Source organism: Cuculus canorus, chromosome Z (assembly GCF_017976375.1).
Source record: "Cuculus canorus isolate bCucCan1 chromosome Z, bCucCan1.pri, whole genome shotgun sequence".
Taxonomy (NCBI): domain Eukaryota; kingdom Metazoa; phylum Chordata; class Aves; order Cuculiformes; family Cuculidae; genus Cuculus; species Cuculus canorus.
The window spans coordinates 72,707,926-72,727,590 of record NC_071441.1 but is presented as its reverse complement, the minus strand read 5'-3'; positions in this window follow the sequence as shown (position 1 = coordinate 72,727,590).

Below are 19,665 nucleotides of genomic sequence, written 5' to 3'. Positions count from 1 at the left end.
ACGTAACTGGCCCAAACACAAGCTGACATATGTTTTTTGCTGAAACATGCCTTGCCTGTATCTTTCTTGCCATGTCAATGAGTAACTCAGTGGTTCGCCTTCCATTGGCTGCATAATTTCAGTGGTCCTTAATGGCAGTCAGGTGCGTTGTTGTCACTGGATGAGACAACACACACTTAATATTACTTTCATAGTGAGGAATTAAAGCATACAGTTGTCTCTCAAACCAAAATGTAGTAACCATTACAACTAGAGCGTTAACTCTTGTCTTGTCTGGAGAATGTTATAGTTGATCATTTTTCTTCAATCACTGCCTTAATCTGTCTTGTTTTGGTTTTTTTTTTCAATGATGGCTTTTCTCAGATATAATTGATGTTTGAATGCAGATTATTTGAGCATCGTTTTACCTGACTTCCTTCAGTTAATAATCTCCAGCCTACTTCCTGTGGTATTTTGTCAATTTTGTTTGGAGAAGCAGAAAGAGCAGATATAAAATAAGAGTCAGAATATGTGTGGTCGTAGGTAAACTAATGCTACAGAATTGAAGATATGTAACTCCAGTAATTTCAATTTACTTACAGAAGAAGTGTGGGAAGAAAGATTTGGAGCCATTTGGAGCGTGGTTGTTCGAGTACTTTGGGATCTGGAGATCAACCATGGTCATGAAGCAGCTGAGAAGTGATACTATGCAGAAGTATCACCACTTCGCATTGGTTTCAAGATTACAGTCTGTTTACTTACAATTATAACAAATCTGAAACATTAGAAAGATCTCTTCAAAATCATATTTTTTAATGTTTTGAAATGTTTAGATTTCAACTTTTGTTTTAAGATCATAATATAGAGGAAGAAGTTTGGCTTTGAATAGTTCCTTCAAAAACATGCTCAAAACATTTTACTGTAAATTTTCTAAAGAGGATGCCAAAACATTGTCAGAGCTTTATGCCTTTACCCAACTTCTCCCTTGCTCATAATGTAAAGACAGGTTTTGATTGCAGTGCAATTGCATTTTATTGCAGAAATTGTTCTGCTAATTTTTTAGCCACGATTTCTAGGAACAATATTTCAGGAAGATTTAACATTCTAGCCAAGAGAATAATCTTTTGAAGTTGGTTGATCAAAGTAATTCCAGATCTCATGCAAATCTACTCCTGTCCAAGATTATTTCAGAAATAACCAAAGGTAAAGCATATATTTTATTATCTACTCTTTTGCTTTTGACAGATAAGTCTTGTTTTTCCTTAATAAAAGGGACTTTATTAAGCTATTTTCAGAAAATCTATAAGGTTTTTGAGGTTTTTTTAATACATCTTTTTTGTCTTTTAGAAACCAGAACTTCTTGAGTCTAAAATTTAAATGAATATATTCTGTATCAAAATTTTCTATAGATCTCTGTTACAAAGAATAATTTCCAACCAGCCTCTATTTTGTGTGTGTTCACACGGACAATTAAGTGCAACTTCAAAATCACTGTAAAGTTCATGTTACTGAATATTTGTGCTTGGATTCTCATGTCTATATATTGTAACCCAACAAATTCTTTAATTTCCTATACAACATTTTTTCCAATACCTCCTAATTTTATCTTGGTTTTTTTTCAGTCTGTCTGCTTGTCCTGATTTCTGCTTTCTACATTTTACTATCTATAAGGAGAGACAAACTCCTTAGAACAATTCCTTAGAGCCTTAGAACAATTCTTGCAAATTCTATAGGAGAAATTGAAGATATTATTAAATACTACACTATAGGCTGACAAAGCGTGCATTAGAAGGGCTTATAGTCTCCAGAATACAGAGAAATCTAACATACTTGCAAAAGGTGTCAAAAGACAATGAAGCAAATGACTACAGAAGTAATAAGCAAGTATAAGCATTTCTAATTTACTTGTAGATATATACTGAACAAAGCTTTTCTTCTGAATACGAAAGCAGATAGGCTTAAAGTGATCTCTGCTTTCCCATCACACACCCAGCTTCTTTGTGTCTGTAAAAAAGCAATATAGATGAAAAAAGCTTTCCTGTTCAGAGCCACTCACCGAATGTGAGACTCATAAAATCTGACAGTTATAAAAATGGAGGAAATATCCATTACATTCTGATACATTACTGAAGACGCGCAAACAGGGAACAGACCAACTAGGTTAAGTATTGGTATAAATTAAACAGAAAGCACATTTGCTCTAGCGCTGGCCTTTCAAATTGAGAGTGATGGCATGATTAAATAATTGAACCGGCTCACCTTGCACAGTCAGACAGAATTCCAATAGGAATAATTATTCCAAAATGGATATGAGGCAAATCAAGCTCTTCACCAGCTTATACAGCAGTCTGCAACTTGACTTTTTGCTGCCTGGTGGATGAAAGTAGAATCAAGATCAATGGGTTGTTTTTCTTCAATTTTGCAAATGTATCAATTACTTCATTAGGACATGTCCCTTCGTCAGAAATTTTCTTTGTAAAGACAAGACTTGGTTATTGTTCACACCACTTAGTGCTTCGATATGATGTCCTTATATAGTTCTCATATGAATTAATTTGTGGATTTGCCCAACCTGTAGCTTAAAGCCCAGGCATTAGATACATTATCTTGAAGGCTTTCTTTCCAGAAATACCTGTCGTCAGGTATGGAGATGGTACATGGAATGTACGCAACAACAATCACATCATCCAAAGCTCTCCCATCACTTAGGTGGGCAATTCCCAGTCATGTAACAACAGAAGCCTCACAACGGTCATGTGGAGAGGGCACATATGGTCACCTGAGTCATGATACAGGCTTCTGTGAAATTCCGTGAAAACTAACTTCATATAACATTCTTAAAAACTTCCAGTGAAAGAAATTTAGTTAAGAATGAGTTGCCTTAGATATTATATCCCTTGGTTTTTGAAATATCAGTCCTTTTTGCCAAAAATTAAACCAATACAGTCTCCTTCAGTCACATTTTGATATTCAAAAGTGCACTTATAGTGTTTCTGTCTGTGTACCTGTTATTACTTGTAAACAAGACTGTCCTTTACTTCTCCTTTACCATCATCATTATTTCCTGACTTTATTTGCTTCACTGAGATCAGTTCCACCACTCTTCTGAATTCAGGGGACTGTATTTTCTACTTTTCTCCTGAATTTTCTTTTTAAACTGCTTTTTCTTCATAGTACATATTCAATTATTGTTCCCATTCTCATGGGAAAAGTAAAGAATCATTGTCTTCCTCTAACTATCTGCTTCCCTTCTCTAAACTCAACAAAAACATTATATATGGTCATTGAAGCTTCTCTGCAGTGGAAAGATCTGATGTTATTGCTGTGGTTCTTCCTCTTCATTCTTTACTGCTGCTTTACTGACACCTTCTTGAACAAATATTAGTAACTACTCTCATTCCTCAAAAAAACACAGTGGATTTTTTTCCTTTTTTTTTCTTGTTTCCCATCATTCCAATCTGAAATTATATCTCCACTCATTGTCTTAACAGCTTAGTCCATGCAACTCTTGTCGCCTGAGAAAGAGATGGAGACCTTATGTTCATGCTTTTACAACTAAATTGGCGAATGTATCACTGGAAACAATCCTACATGAATAAAAGGATAGAGATAGGTAATCTCACTGTTCTCCCTTCTCCCTAACATTTAGGAAATTCGGATGCACTGTGTGTTCCTCCTCTCTTTGTCATATCTGTGACGCTTCCCTGGAGACACAGCTGTTAACATGCCAGCCATGCAGCACTGCAAAGCAGAAATGTCTCTTGCTTTGGGAGTGCCTTGGCAACGAATCAACAAGAACAAAGATTGAGATTGTTGGAACAGTGGACTAACATGGCAAATATTCACCTGTCTGTAAAGAAAACGTATTTAAACTCCATAGAGGTGGTCATACTTGACACTGAAATCACCCAGGCAACCACTGTTGAATGGACTTCTTCTCATAAATGACAATTATTTTCAAGGTTTGACACACAGCAGTGAATAAGCTTTTAACATTTTGACCAGAATCATCTTTAAACAGAGAATTCTTTACGCTTTGTGTCATCCCTATTATAGACACAAGCCGCTCATATCTGGCTGGCAGAGGTGGTGAATAGCCTACAATACCAAGTGCTGCCTTGTTTACCTTACAGTTCACTTATGGGTCTGCTTTGGGATAAGAAGAAAGGAAAAAGAAGGGGCCTGAGACTGAGAATTATGTCCTTTTTCTCCATCAGCTAGTCAGCTGGTATGTCAATAGATCCTCAGCTGTGGGGATTTAGGGAACTAACAGTATTTTATAGCTGAGATCTTAGTTTCTGAAGCCTTGTTTATGTTGCAGATAACTATACACTAGAGAGCAGTCCAACCCTGCAGGCAAATTTAAGGTTTTCCCTACACTTGCACCAGGCAGTCATCTGAAAGCTTACCAGTAGTGCCCACACGACAGTAGACATTGAGGACAGATGGCCAATTAGGCCTTTGGGATGCTTTTGAAACAGTGAAAGTATAACCTTATGCCACAAATTTATTAAGAAGACAAAAGCAACTCCCTATAGAGAATTATTGTCAGGATATCTCTAGCAATGGTTCTAGAGGTTGAAATGCACATAAGTAATTAATTACAGCCTGGTTTATGAAACAATAAAAAGCATATTCCAGTTTTCATTTCCTTTGTCTTTAACACTAAGATCATAGAATCATAGAATCACCGGGTTGGAAGGGACCCACCGGGTCATCGAGTCCAACCATTCCTAACACTCCTTAAACCACACGCCTCAGCACCTCATCCACCCGTCCCTTAAACATCTCCAGGGAAAGTGACTCAACCACCTCCCTGGGCAGCCTCTGCCAGTGCCCAATGACCCTTTCCGTGAAAAATTTTTTCCTGATGTCCAGCCTGAAGATGCTAACGAATTCACAAACTACCTATAGTTTTCAAAGGGTAACTAAAACTTGCATGATATTCAAGATTAAGATACTTAAATAAGGATATTCAGAGGTCATTGGAGATCTACTTAGTATGGTCAGTGGAGCTGGACCTATTCAGCAAAGTAGCCACTGGGGTCAGGCTTTAGTTATCTACATGCTTGTCTCTGGTAACATGAAATATTTGCAGAGAATGGCCGCTGTCATACATGACCCATGGAGGGCTCCACCAGTTTTCAGTAGCAGTTGAAAGTCAGATAGACAGCACCTGAAGGCATCTCACATAGCTCTGGATACTTATGGGTGAACAACTGAGCTCCAAATCTTCACTAACCATAACAGGAGACACATGTGGACATTTAAATGTACATCAGCTTTTTTAATCTGATGGTAGCCCTCGTGGTAGTTGGCTCATTACAGTTAATAAACTAAGAAAATATGTAGTTTCACAGTTAAAGCTACTCTTAGTTTTGCAGTCAACAGGGTTTCTTCTGAAATACGAAGAACAATGATTTAGTTTCTTCGGCTCTTTTGGGAGCACAGAGCTGAGTACATCGAGATTGTGTCAGGCACCTCCGAGCTAGCTGGCTCAGGGTTATTGTATCTGTATTGTGTGCAGATGCAAAGTAGGAGTAGGAGTTGATCTTCACCTTTCTTCTGAGGTTCCTTCTACTTGCTGCCCAACCAAAGCAGACCATCAAGCCGATAGGTTGCTGAGAGCATTTATGAGTTCAAGACCAACTCAAGAATACACAGGAATCTAGGTGTCACCACTGTTTTTCTGTTCCTAATCCATAAAGCAGAGATTTTATGGGTTCGGCTTTTTAATTTCAACACCATAATATCTGTGAGGCTGTCTCTGCATCACACTGTGTGTCTGTACATCAAGTAAGAAGAGCTCCAAGTGCTGTTATAAATCTTCCTCCTCCATCCTACAGATGAATCAGGCTCACAAATTCTACTAGCTTCATAGTGAGCTGCTGTTTGTGTTTTTACATACACTGTCTTTAAACCCCTGCTTTTTTTCTGGCTTATGACTTAGCTGATTCCTCTGTGTTGACTGGTGCCTCTTCTCAGGCCAAAGAGCAGTCTGTTACAGCCAGTCATCCTTTACCCAGCAGATGTGTTCAAGCAGCTGGAACTCCCTTCTTATTTCCGCATCAATGACTCTCCCTTTTAACTCATCTTTTTGCTCATTGTCTCTTTCCTGATATGTTTTTGCCAGCTGACCACATGAAGCTGATGGTAACATTTAATTTCAAAGGGCAGATGTCTTTGTGTGCCAGCCTGTTCAAAGGTCTGTGTGTCAACCATATGCAACAGAATGAAACCGATTTTCGGTTTTATGTGTGTTTATAGAAAGATCATCTTGTTTCTGCAGTGCTGTAATACAACAAATAAACAACTGAATCCAGGGATGGGAGAAGAAGTTAAATGCTCATTTAAATTGTGATCTTATTATAGGAAAACACTTTTCTTAGAATCAGGAAAGAGTAGCACTATGGCATAGTATTTTCAAAAGTACCTATCATCTCATTTTGTTAGTAATCCTTCAGTTACTGAATTCCATTCAGTGTATAATCACATCGTAAGTGATTCTTCAAGTCAGGGTTAGGGCACCAGACACTTAAAGAGGACACAGTTGGTTAATCTTGCCTTCCAGCTGCATCTAAAATCACAGAAGTGTTACCTATTTGCTCGTCTTAGCCCATCAATGAACTGCTAGTTGTTCATTGAAGAGTTCTGCAGACACTAGAATTAGCTATCAAATGCTTTAATAGGCTAATGGAAGTCGATTGTGTTTCCTTCTAAAGCAAGCAATAACAAGAGTAGCATTTTTGCTTTTATTAGCTTATGCACATAGCAGAAATGAAACGGCAGAAATGAAAAGGCTGGACACATCAATTTTGCAGAATCACAGAGTGACCTGAGTTGGAAAGGAACCACAAGGAACATGAAGTCTGATTCCTGTCCCTGCACAGGACACCCCCAAATTTACACCATACATCGGAGTGCATTGTCCAAATGCTTCTTGAATATTTTTCATCTTGGCACTATGAATTCCCTGGGGAGCTCTTCCAGTGCTCCACCACTCTCTGAGTGAAGAACCTTCTCCTACTAGTCAACCTAAACCTCCTCTGGCACATCTTCCTCCCATTCCCTTGGGTTCTATCATTGGTCAGCAGAGAGAAGAGATCAGCACCTCCTCCTCCTCCTTCCACTGTGAGGAAGCAGTAAACTACTATGAGGTCTCTCTCGGTCTCCTCTCCTCCAGGCTGAATGCACCAAGTGACTTCAGCCACCCCTCATACGACTTCCCTACTAGACACTTCACCAACTTTGTGGCCTCCTCTGGACACTCTCCGGTAGACTGACATCCTTTTTTTATACAGCAGTGCCTAAAACTGCACACAATATTTGAGGTGGGGTCACACCAGTGCAGAGTAGAGTGGAACAATCCCCTCCCTCGACCAGCTGGGAATGCCATGCTTGATGTGCCTCAGGACACAATTGGCCCTACTGGCTGCCAAGGTTCACTGTTGGCTCATGTTCAATTTTCCATTAACCAGAACCCCCGTTCCTTTCCACAGGGCTGCTCTCTTCTTAACACACAGTAATTATACTTTGTGTTGCAATTATAAACCAAAGCTGTGCTCACATTTGTTTCAACAGAATAAACTCTAAAAATATTACAATATTCCCAACTAAAACATTGGGGGGAGGGGAGGGAGGGATACGACACAAAAAGAGATTGATAGATCATAACAAAAAGAACATCATAACCAGTTATAGGAGTTGTGAAAAGCCTGAGGCATAAAAAAACGTAAACTTAATCCCTTGTATTTGTGGTAGAATAGGACTTTTTGGTGGGTTATCACAATGATGGCAAATATACTGGAAACCGGTTGTATTTTAAAACTCTGTTCCTTAAGAAAACAGCCCCGATAGTCACTTTTAATCTTCTAAGGCACACAACAGACTTTTTAAGTCACCAGTGCCTCTGTTTGAGTTAAACCTGCATCAGCAGCTATGTTTCCTCTGAGGTCCTAGGTAAGGTTCAGGATTTTGGTTTGCTTTTTGACTTCTATTTTTCTACTTGCTTTTCAAATAAAAATATAATTCTCAAATCACCATATTTTCCATGAACTTGGGCCATTTAAAAGTAACTCAGTGCTGATATCCAAGATAAAACTGTGAGTGCTGGCAAGAAGCTATTTACATAGTTCATAGTTCAGGGCTTCAGTCTGCTATGAGGAGGCTTTAGTCTCAAAAGTATCCTTTTGACGTCAATATAATGGATCACCCTGTATAAGGCTTACTGAACCGTCAGTGAAAAGATATTCATTTAGGTAGTAAGAAGAGAAATATTTATTCTAATTTGTAATTTTAGGATCCTCTTTTTATCTATCTAAAAATTAAACGGTACATTTTCACGCAGAAGTGAAATTAAATTATTGAATTTCCCCATAATATTGTTCAAAGGTAATGTAAATATTTCTTTAAAACATATGTAGTTTCTCTGAGTGCAGTGAAAAGCTAGTTTGCATCAAATCAGCATCTGAACTACACTATGAAATAGCTATGTTTCTTCACTCTAATAGCTCTTGCCTTGCAGACCCACCTCTAAAGCACTCGCGTAAAAGAAAGTCTGTTCCTGAATGTTCATCCCCCAAAGCCACAGCCATCTTTATACTCTGTTAAGGAGCACAAGCCTCAGCTGAGAATTCTTCACATCAAAACAAGCAATAAAGTGAAACTGAAATCCCTAATTTTTTTGCAATGTGGTGGAACTGGGAGGAAAGAAATCAACCTGCTAAAAGGCAACACAGAGAAAAAAAGCTTAAATTCTGGCTGAGTAGAATCAAAGTAAAACCTCTCATTTACTTCAGAAAGAGAAAGTGAGAGAAGTGGAAAAGATGTCGTGACAGAGGAGGGCCTCACAGGTAAGTTTTGTTCTCCTTCATGTACTGAAATCTCTGCTCACTTAGGATACTTGATTTATTTTGGAGCTGCCGTTAGCTGCGGTTGCAGCCTGAATGTTCTTCAGAAGATGACAGGTTTGTTAATGCTCAAAACCCAAGTGTAGCATGTGGAAGAGATGCGTCTTTATACATACAATGATGCAGTGAGGCATGATATGGACTTTTCAAGGGATCAAAGCACTCATTAATTCAAGAGCACGCGTTTTCTACAAAACCCTCAAGGCCCTATTTGATCTGTTTAAAGTTACCTTCACATTTGAAGGTCTCCAACTACTGCTTTCACTCCAAGGCAATTATTCAATTAAATTACCTCTCACTCTCTTAGCTTAACTTGACCTCCCTCTTGCCAAAACTCCTGGTCATGCTAGTGGTTGTCAACCACCTCCACCTGCCTACTGGGAAACCATCTGCATCCTCGCAGCAAATGTCATAATGAATCTATGGTGCTAGCCATTTCCTCTGAATTTACCAAGCCTGAGAAAAATTACATAGCGTGAACCTCATCAAACTTCTAAGATTTCAGCCACTGACACTCAAGAAATCATTACCTCCTGTTCTACACAGACAGTAAAAGGATCCTGGATGGTTAATCAACTATCTCTTTAAACATGTTGAAGATATTTGAACAGCAGTTAATGGAGAACTTGCTCTCCTGACAGTCAGATGCCGAGCTGTGTGGCTTAACATCACCGTTGTCTCCGAAATGTGTTTTGCTTTGTCAGTAAAATAACCACGTTATATGGACATTTCAAGCATTGAAAATCATTTCATTACTCCTTTTAATATCAGTCTACATGCTGACACTTAAAATGAGAATGTAACCTTAGCAATCATCAAATTTAATGCAACATCCTGATACAGAAGGCAGAAAAATAACGATTATCAAAGCCATCATATTGTCTTGACAAAAATCAGTTTTACTGCTGAGACTTCATAAGATCAATCTTTACTTTTCTCACGCTAAATTTTCCATCAGTACTTGGGATGTCCAATATTGTAATAACACAAATGGATATTTTTGTTATTCTTTCATTACTCTAAAAGAAATATTGCCTTGAAAATACATGAGTTGAAATCATAAGAAAATTATTGGGAAGAAAGGAAGTGGCTGAGCTTTTTTAGGTTTCTTTCTTAAGAGGTTTAGTACTTGCCTATACTATCTTCTTTCCAGGTCAGCTGTATGCCAATTCAATCATAGTGTTTCATTATTCATCATTTACTTTCTGAGGTCTTCACAAGCACATTCTTACCAAAGAGTGCTTTAACTCTTAACTCCTTCAGTATGACAGCACTTAGTTATGTGTGTCAAACATTTCCCCTCTTCTTTTATTGTCATGGAATTTGTAGTAGAAGTATTCACTCCTTCTCTGCAAATACTAAAACACACTCTTGAAAGGGCATTATCGAAATCAGCAGTACTATCAACCTAAAATTCTTTCAATATTCATATACCTTAGAAGTTCATCCTGCAAAATAAACCAGAGACCCAACATAGTATTACTTTATATTATTTTTAACTCTCAGCATTGGACTGCTTTGAGGAAATTATTTGTGAGATTCACCACTGCACTTCAGCTTTTTCCTAGTGACTTGCAGGTGCCTTGAACTTAATGTAAAAGAAACTGCTAATTGTGAGACAGAAGTAGTAATACACAGAGTAAAAACTCTCCTAGAGAGCCGAATTTCATACTGACATCAGTAGAGGTAAAGGATTATGATTACCGTACTTTTGTAAGTAATTACCCTCTAAATAATTGAAAGACTAAATGGTTAACTAAATGGTTAATGAGTATCAACAACAGTCCACACTTCTCTAGTACGCCCTAGCCCAGAAATGCACAATTGTCATAGTGTCTTGAAAATCAGAAGTATTTCGATTAATGAAAAAATTATTAGATCCTCAAAAGTAAACAACTTCCTGTTTTAATTTTAAAGAGTTAGATATCATCCTTCATTTAAGATGGATTATTTCCTACCTGCTGTTCTCAGCTTATGCCTACTTGAACTCTCTGGTATAAGTTCTAGAAGAGAGAAATGTTACTTCAACTTCTTACAGCACTATTATTAGTGGTTTTTTTTTAAAAAAAAAAAAGACAAGTCTGGAAGTAGAATTAGAAAATTCCTTAAGGAAATCCTCATTGGCAACACAGTGAGCATTTGCTTATCAATTCCTCTCAATTAAGGAGAATGAAAACACCCTCTCATTAGAGAGATATTTTGAAGTTATTGAATTTAAGAAAAGTATTTCTCAATTGTCATAAGCAGTAAATCAGGAAAGACACGCCCTCGAGCTGGATAGGAATAGAATCTTTATGCAATTAATGACATAAATATTGTAAATATTTTCAGCTCTGATATTTCTCTTTTTAAAAACTGAACAAGACTGATTAAGGGCAAATAACATCAATGATGTTTATGACATTTAGAGTATATTGCCTTAGTTTACCTTGCAGTCAAGTTGGCTGTTAAGTTTGCAGTTTCTGACGGTGAAATTCTTAGATAAATTGTTCTGGAGGCTTCTAAAAGACCTTCTTAACTCTTTGGGGGCTTGACAGTGTGTCCTCTGAACCCACTGCTGGGAACTTTATTCAATGGCAGGGCTCAATTTCAGTATTGCAGGTGAAGCTTCCTACTCCGAGAGAGCTGTGGGTACCCTTTCGTTAGCTTGGTAAACAGCTGTGGCTCCTCCTGCGACACCCGGGAGCTCAGCCACCACCTTATGGCAGTGTCACTCTTGACAGTCCTAAGAATTTTGATCCACTCTATTCTAATCTGAGGATTAACTAGCTGTTATTACAAATTGTTCTTGTAACTCTGCTGTCTTAATTAATTTTTGTGACTGTTTTGAAAACCAACAGATCCATCCAAGAAACTTGCAGAGGAGTGGTGGTGTGCCTCCATCACAGGTTGGTAGGTTCAGTCTTTTGGCTTTCATTCTTAATAGAACTTTCTATTTAAGCTGTTGATATTTTGCAGTGGGTAAAAAAAAATAATTAATTAATAAATAATTTAGAATTATACTATATTTTTATTAATATTTCTTGAGGGTTTGTTTCTTTTTGGCATGTTTCTTTTTTCTTAACTGAATAAATTTTCATTTTACAGCATATGCCTTGCAAAGTAGCTGTTTTTTCTTGCAAAGGTTTATTAATAGTGACATTAATAATCACACAGTACTTAGCTCCATCTTCAGACATGTTGATTATTTGTCTAAGTAGTGTTTGATTTTTCTTCATAGCTAAAGCCTTTTAGATGAAGATAAATTTCACTTAAATGTACTCCTAAAGGACTCACAAAGGTGTTAATCTGCGAGCAAAATTGCATCTGCAGTGTGGTGCAATATAGACACAAAAAGACTGAGAACCACTGATGCATGGGGATATCAGAGCCCAGATCCTTGACTGGCTTGTGGGGGAAGAGGGAGCCAGGCAGCAAAGGGAACAACACAGGACTCGGGATAGTCTTTTTCATCCCTTAGAAACTCCAGGCATGTGAAAGTCTGTGGAATTGAGAAGAGCAGATCAGGCAATTGTTGTACAACCTGTGTTCAGCCAGATCAGAGTGACAATGAGAGCAGCTCTTTCACTGAAATGTGATGTGGTGAGGGAGCGTATGTGAATATCAGCAGTTCTTGTTCAACGGCTGCATTTTATAACTGCTTGTAGCGGGGCATCCAGTAGGAGAATCAAAATGAACATTTTTTAAGCCTTAATTTTTTACCATTAAGAATAAGGTTTCAGGGAAGGTTATCCCTAATATTCTGCCCTCCACGTGTCTACAGTTTAAGGCTTAGCACCTTGGGAACTGTGGTACAGAAGTACAGGTAGACTGCATGAAATGTATCTCCATTGCACTGGGAACAATATAAATATGGGTTTTTTTGCCTATCTCACCTCCATCTCAAAGCATAAAGGGTGAAAGAGGCCACTACTTTTGAAGCATTTGGATATTAAAGGGAGGGTAAAGCATTTATGTATTCTAATCAAAGTTTTGTGGGATTACTGTTTCTAAAAGAAGCAACAGAAAATAAAAAGTGCTTTCAAGATTTTTAAAAGAAGGCAAACATCATATCCAATAACTCCAAAATGGAGCATGATTGGCTTCGGCCACAGGACTGCACTACATAAAATTGTCAAGGTAAAGCAGTAACTGGTAGAAGTATTAAACAGTTTTTGTTTTGGACATAACCACATGAAAATGAGACACTTTCAACTTCAAGGCTCTGGAAATTAACATCATCTGCATGATACTCCTAATTCTGCTTTTTTTTCCAGAGCTGACTTTTTAGTCTCATTTCCTCCAGCTGTCTCTTCCTTGCTGTTCCTCTCAGATAGTTAATCTGAGATAGCTAATCTGAGATAGCTAATCCGAGATGCACCGAGATAGAGTGCATCAGTTTTCATCTCTGTACCTTTGCACAACTTGTTCCAGTTCCCCCTCAGCTGCAGTCTCAGCAGATTGTCCCAATCAAATTTCTTTTCATAGTATCATAATATCATAGTATCATAGAATCATAGAATAGTTTGGGTTGGAAGGGACCTTAAAAATCATCCAGTTCCAACGCCCCTGCCATAAGCAGGGACATCCCACTGGATCAGGCTGTCCAACGCCCCACCCAATCCGGCCTTGAACACCTCCAGGGATGGGGCAGCCACAACCTCCCTCGGCAACCTTTGCTGGTGCCTCACCACTCTCATGGTGAAGAAGTTCTTCCTAATGTCCAGTCTAAATCTGCCCCTCTCCAGTTTGTACCCATTCCCCCAGTTCTATCCCCACAAACCTTTATGAACAGCCCCTCTCCAGCTTTCCTGTAGCTCCTTCAGGTACTGGAAGGTCGCTATAAGATCTCCTCTGAGCCTTCTCCTCTTCAGGCTGAACAGGCCCAACTCTCTCAGCCTGTCCTTGTAGGGAAGCATCTCCTAATTTTTCTCCATTTTCCCGCATCTCCTAATTTTTCTCCATTCTCCCACATCTCCTAATTCCCATTCTCCAAACGCAAGTGACCCAGTACAGGAACAACCCTTGAGACATTTCAGTCCAATATGCTGTTAAACTGTCCTGTCTGTAGTCAGTTTGAAGCAGATGTGAGTCCAGACCCTTGTATCTGCAAGCACAGACACCAAGCTGAAGCCACTGAAGTAATTAGTTATTTCACAAGGCTGTTGCTGTGAAGTGAGAAACAAACTCTTCCTTCACCAAGCAAAATTATATGAGGTGGCATTGAGAAATGTACATTATATCTGGCTGTGAAAAGCTTAAACTGAGAGATAAAGAGCTGTGAAGCAAAGGACAGCTGAGCCCAGTATTCCAGAAAGACAGCCAACCACATAGATGCTAAACCACAGAGGGATGCTCAGTTTCCAGGTTCCTTAGCCTTACTCCTGCCACTCTCAGCTGAATTTAATAAATACCTCCCTCTCCATATTTCTCAAAGAATGAAACAAGATCTGAATAGCAGAGTCCATTATCGCTCCATATGGTGAAGTGAGGCAAGATGGACTGGATTCAAAACACAGAGCAGCTGCTTTGCTTTGTTCTTTTTCCACCAGCTGCAATAAAGACAGTGTGAGGGAAAAAAAAGCTGTGCAGAAGAGAAAGACTACTTGTCAGAAGACAGAAAACAGAATTGTTAGCCAAGTCTATAATATGACCTGAGGGTCTGGTTTTATTGGAACTTCTGCTTCTCACCTAAATATTACTAACGCTGCTGCTTGAATAAAGCAAGTCATGGCGATAGAACAATTTCTCCTGTTACAAGTCCTTTAATGGTAACCAGACTGTCATACCTACCAACAGGCAAGTTCAGAGTTTCCTAATGCTTCTTGCATAAGGATTTTCCCCCACACTCATCACCCTTAATTTTATCTTCTTAGTAGTAACGGATTCACATAGCAAGTTTTCCAAAGAAAATCTTATAAAGCCATTAACAGTGGAATTAATTTTAATTCCAAGACAAAATAAAAAAGAATCAGCCTATAATCATATAATCATAGAATCACCAGGTTGGAAAGGACCCACTGGATCATCGAGTCCAACCATTCCTAACACTCCCTTAAACCATGCCCCTAAGTACTTCATCAACCCGTTCCTTAAACACCTCCAGGGAAGGTGACTCGACCACCTCCCTGGGCAGCCTCTGCCAGTGCCCAATGACTCTTACTGTGAAGAATTTTTTCCTGATGTCCAACCTGAACCTCCCCTGGCAGAGCTTGAGGCCATTCCCCCTTGTCCTGTCCCCTGTCACTTGGGAGAAGAGCCCAGCTCCCTCCTCTCCACAACCTCCTTTCAGGCAGTTGTAGAGAGCAATAAGGTCTCCCCTCAGCCTCCTCTTCTCCAGGCTAAACAACCCCAGCTCTCTCAGCCGCTCCTCGTAAGACTTGTTCTCCAGCCCCCTCACCAGCTTCGTTGCTCTTCTCTGGACACGCTCCAGAGCCTCAACATCCTTCTTGTGGTGAGGGGCCCAGAACTGAACACAGTACTCAAGGTGTGGTCTCACCAGTGCCGAGTACAGAGGGAGGATCACCTCCTAGAGAAGCAGTCAGTCCTCGTGGAAACAGAATTTCCTTTGGGATGGTTTATTCTTCCCTTTTCCTTTAATCAATAATTAGATGTTAGTGTTTCCCATTGCAATGATATAGAAAATGAAAGAAAAAATAAAAAAGAACCTATTGAAGAATGGCAAACTAAGCAAGCAGCTTGAGATGTCTTATTGAAAGCTAGAGAGGCATTTTCTGGCTGTCAGCTGGAGTATTGTACTTCAGTGCAGAGAAGACAGAGGGGTGCACCTGCCACCAGAAGTGACTGGTAGGCTCAGAGACACTGACGTGGTCAACTTTTCCACATACACAAATCACGGAACAGTAATATTACACAGTGTGTTTTTCAGTGTCACTGAATGTTGGCCCTCTATCAACTCTATGCTAGTGTTGTTTTTTGCTTAGGGATTTTGTAGTGGAAGTATTAGTGAAAAAATAAGTAAAATGAGGAGAATGTGTATGTGTCACCATTTTTATTCTTATGAACAATAAAGCCTGTTTCTTAGACCAGATCCACACGCTGCTGGAGCAATGGACAATGAGATCATGATGACAGATTTTTCCCTTACTTAAAAGTTTGAAGAAAGAGGTTTTCTTCCACCATTCCAGTTAATTAACCTTTTCTAAGGCAATATCCAAATGTTTTATAAGTCTTTGTACGCACTATTATTTATGTGTTACAGATGAGTGCAGAAATAAGTCACATTAAGCTCTCATCATGCCATAAATTCTACAGAAACACATCCAACACAGTCCAGCGTCATAGGCTCATGGACTATCTCATCATGAGTGTACAGACTTAATTGCATGATTGGAGATAAATTAATCTCCCTAATCTCCTCACTAAGCTCCCCCAGCATCCTCTAAGGCACGCATTGTGCAATCCAGACTCATCCAGACTCATGATGTAGCACAGTGTGATCGACTGAAGCTTTCACGTACTCGCTGAGTCTTACCTGTTGAACCTTGGTTTAAAGAGGGATAAAGGAAAAGTAAATAAGCCATGAATAACATTCCCAATGCTGCAGGAAATGCTGCCCCTTTAATGATCCTGCAGCTAGAACAAATGATTGTTCACTCGTAACGTACACATTGCAGTTGTCATAGAAACACACTTAGCAACAAAGAATCCTTGACCTTTTCCCCATCTGTTTTAAATCTTCACGAAGGCACATTAATTTCTATATATTGGTTTCTCCTTTTTTTCTTCCTAAGAGAGGAATGCCACATTTTGCGTGGCTCCCAGGCACCAACATAAGCCTTCCACACCGTCAAGGGGAGTGTTGCAGGGGTGCTGGCTCTCCTTACCTCTTCTCAGAGTGAGGCACCAGACAGTTCTTCACAAAAAGATAAGTACAAATTAGGTTATACAACTGGGAACTCAACCTGCAAACTTGGAGAACAATGTGTTTCAGGCTGGGAGACGTGAAAGAAGCTAATAGCCCTATGGTTTTGCACAGCATCACCCAGGGTATGTACAGTCACAGTCAGTAATTAGTTCAGAATGTCCCGTTCAAATGGATCCAGACCATCCAGGAAATAAGATTGTATAGTCAAAGGCCAGTATATATATATAATAACATCACAGAGATGAAAACAGCCTTGCAACAAGTGGTATTGCTAAATTCCCAGAAGAAACAGAAATGGATAAAATCAATCCAGACTCTGAGAAACAGTGAAATCACTGCATATTGTGAAGGCACAGAGGTTTCAGATAAGGCTTGGCTGTCCTAATTAGATTACATCCCCGGGGCTTGTTTTTTTTCAACTATGATTTCATGTTTACTATTTGGGATAAATAAAGAAAACTCAGTCACAAATTATTTTAAACTAACGATGAGAAAATTAAAATAAACAATTATACAAACCGTTTCAATGATCTTTGAAAGGCTCCAGGTTTCGTTTTACATTTTTTACACCTTCTCTCAAGTGGATGATGTTTACAGTAGGAACTCCTTCCCTCCCTTTCCCTCCCCTCCCCTCCTCAGAGTTTGTTGGTATAACTGAAATCTCAAACATTGAACTTCAGAATCCCTAGTAGTCCAGATCTAAGTATTCTAGAATGGGAAGTAATATACCCTTTATCCTACTCTAACACTCATCTTTCTCCTGCTGTTTTGGGTCCCAGGGTTGGTGGTTTCTCGCTGGTGATGGTGGGTGTTATGGTGACTCATCGGGGTCAGAGTTCTTTGCTGGGAGAAAAACAGTGTTCATGTAGATGTTTTCTTGTTCCTTCCTCTGGGGTCCACTTAGGGTCACTTTATGTTTCCTAGAGCACTTTTACAACTTCATTGGTTTGCAGCTCCACATTACGTCTGAGTTTTTATTACATCCCAGATTTTATTATAAATCCCTGCTGTGCTGGAGCATGCCATATATTATGTGCGTGCATGCGAGTGAGCTATGTGAGAGAGGGTGCTCAGATGATTACCCTGGACTATCCTTCAGTTGCATAATTGATGGAAATTTCGTGTTCCCTTTATCTGCTCCAGCAGTCTGTATTTGTAGGCTTTCATGAGGTACATACATGACGCTGTCCTACAAGTGCAGTTTATTTTTCCTGTCTGAACAACAAGCAAAGGAGGGGACAGAATACTGCAACACCATAAAGATTGTGGTAGATTTTCAGAGCTGCTGATCTCTGATTTTTATATGATCTGGTTTGTGTTCAGCATTTTCTAAATGTTTGCTTTAATGTCTAAACAGAGACATCAAAATCATGACTGAGGTTGCCATTTAAAATTAATTGTAGCTGTGTATCTACAATTCAGTACCTAGGTGTTGACTTTGGGAATGTCTAAACAGAGACATCAAAATCATGACTGAGGTTGCCATTTAAAATTAATTGTAGCTGTGTATCTACAAATCAGTACCTAGACCTTGACTTTGGGCAGCTCTCTCTGAATGACTCTGAAAACACAATCAGAATCTCAAAAACCATTGAAATTGCTTGTTTTAGGTAGAGCTGGCTCCAAGTGTTCCCTTTGTTCATAGAATCATAGAATCGTAGAATGATTAGAGTTGGAAGGGACCTTAAAGATCATCTAGCTTCATTCCCTCTGCCATGGGAAGGGACATCTCACACTAGATCAAGTTGCTCAAAGCCTCAGATCAGAGTCATCTGAAGTGGTTAATTTTGCAAAGACTGCAAAAAGAAGCTATAAACAAAGTATTTTCCAAACCTGCACCCTTGCTAGAGATTTATGAGGGTTTTTTTTTAGAAATATTAATAAAAAGCTAATAATGAACACAAATGTTTTACATCAGTTCCATGGACATTTCTGAATTTCAGAAAATAATGTCTTTATGGGAACATTTCATCCTGACCCTGAAATACCCATTTTGGGAAATCAAATTTTTCTGCTATGTCATGAAGCCCAGTGTCAAGTTAGGTCATGTCAATGAGATCAAGTCCATGCTCCAAATGCTATTTATAAGTGCAGGTATCCTGAGATACATAGAAAAGATGTAAACAGTAAACATTTTAGGCTGTGCTGGTGGAGGAACGCCATCAATGACTCAGACAACCACATAACTTGTTCCTGAACAGGGCCAGAAGGAACACTTCCAGCACTGGGAAGCCATCAAAAACTTAGATCCTGTGGAGATGAGGCTTCTCCAAATTTAAGTGTCTGCTATTCATGACAGTCCTGGGTCAAAAGCCTTCTATGCAACTAGCATAAACAAACTTGTCCAAGGCTACATCACAAGGAGCTTGACAATAATTTTCCAAGGCCTCTTTGGGAGCTTGGACCAGCCCTCTGCCCAGACAACTAAGTGAGCCCACATGGATTTTTTCACTTCTTCAGTTATACAGCACTTTTAATCTTGCTGGTATTTATGCTGATGACATGAAAGACAGCTACAGCAATTGCAGATACTTCTGTTTATAGAGATTTAATAGAAACACTCAGCATAAAATTCACTGAGCAGCATCTTGCTATTGGAATAGTTAAATCTTAAATGCCATTAAACTTGATGGGAATCACAGCAGACATCATCACATAAACATTTCAGTAAACTTCAAATGTGGACACAAATTCCTCTCCAGGATGAGTGGGACGTAGCAGCACGGTTTCAGAGAGGCATCTCACAGTTAATAAAGCCATTCAGCTTGAAAGACATAATTTTTCCAGAAGTGTCTCTCCTCTGTAATTTTTCTTCCTTAAGAAAGCAGGGTGGAAACTACTACTGAGAAATTAAGAGCTGCTGAGAGGCAGCTGACTCAGTGGCCTATGGGACATGGTAGATTCTGCTAT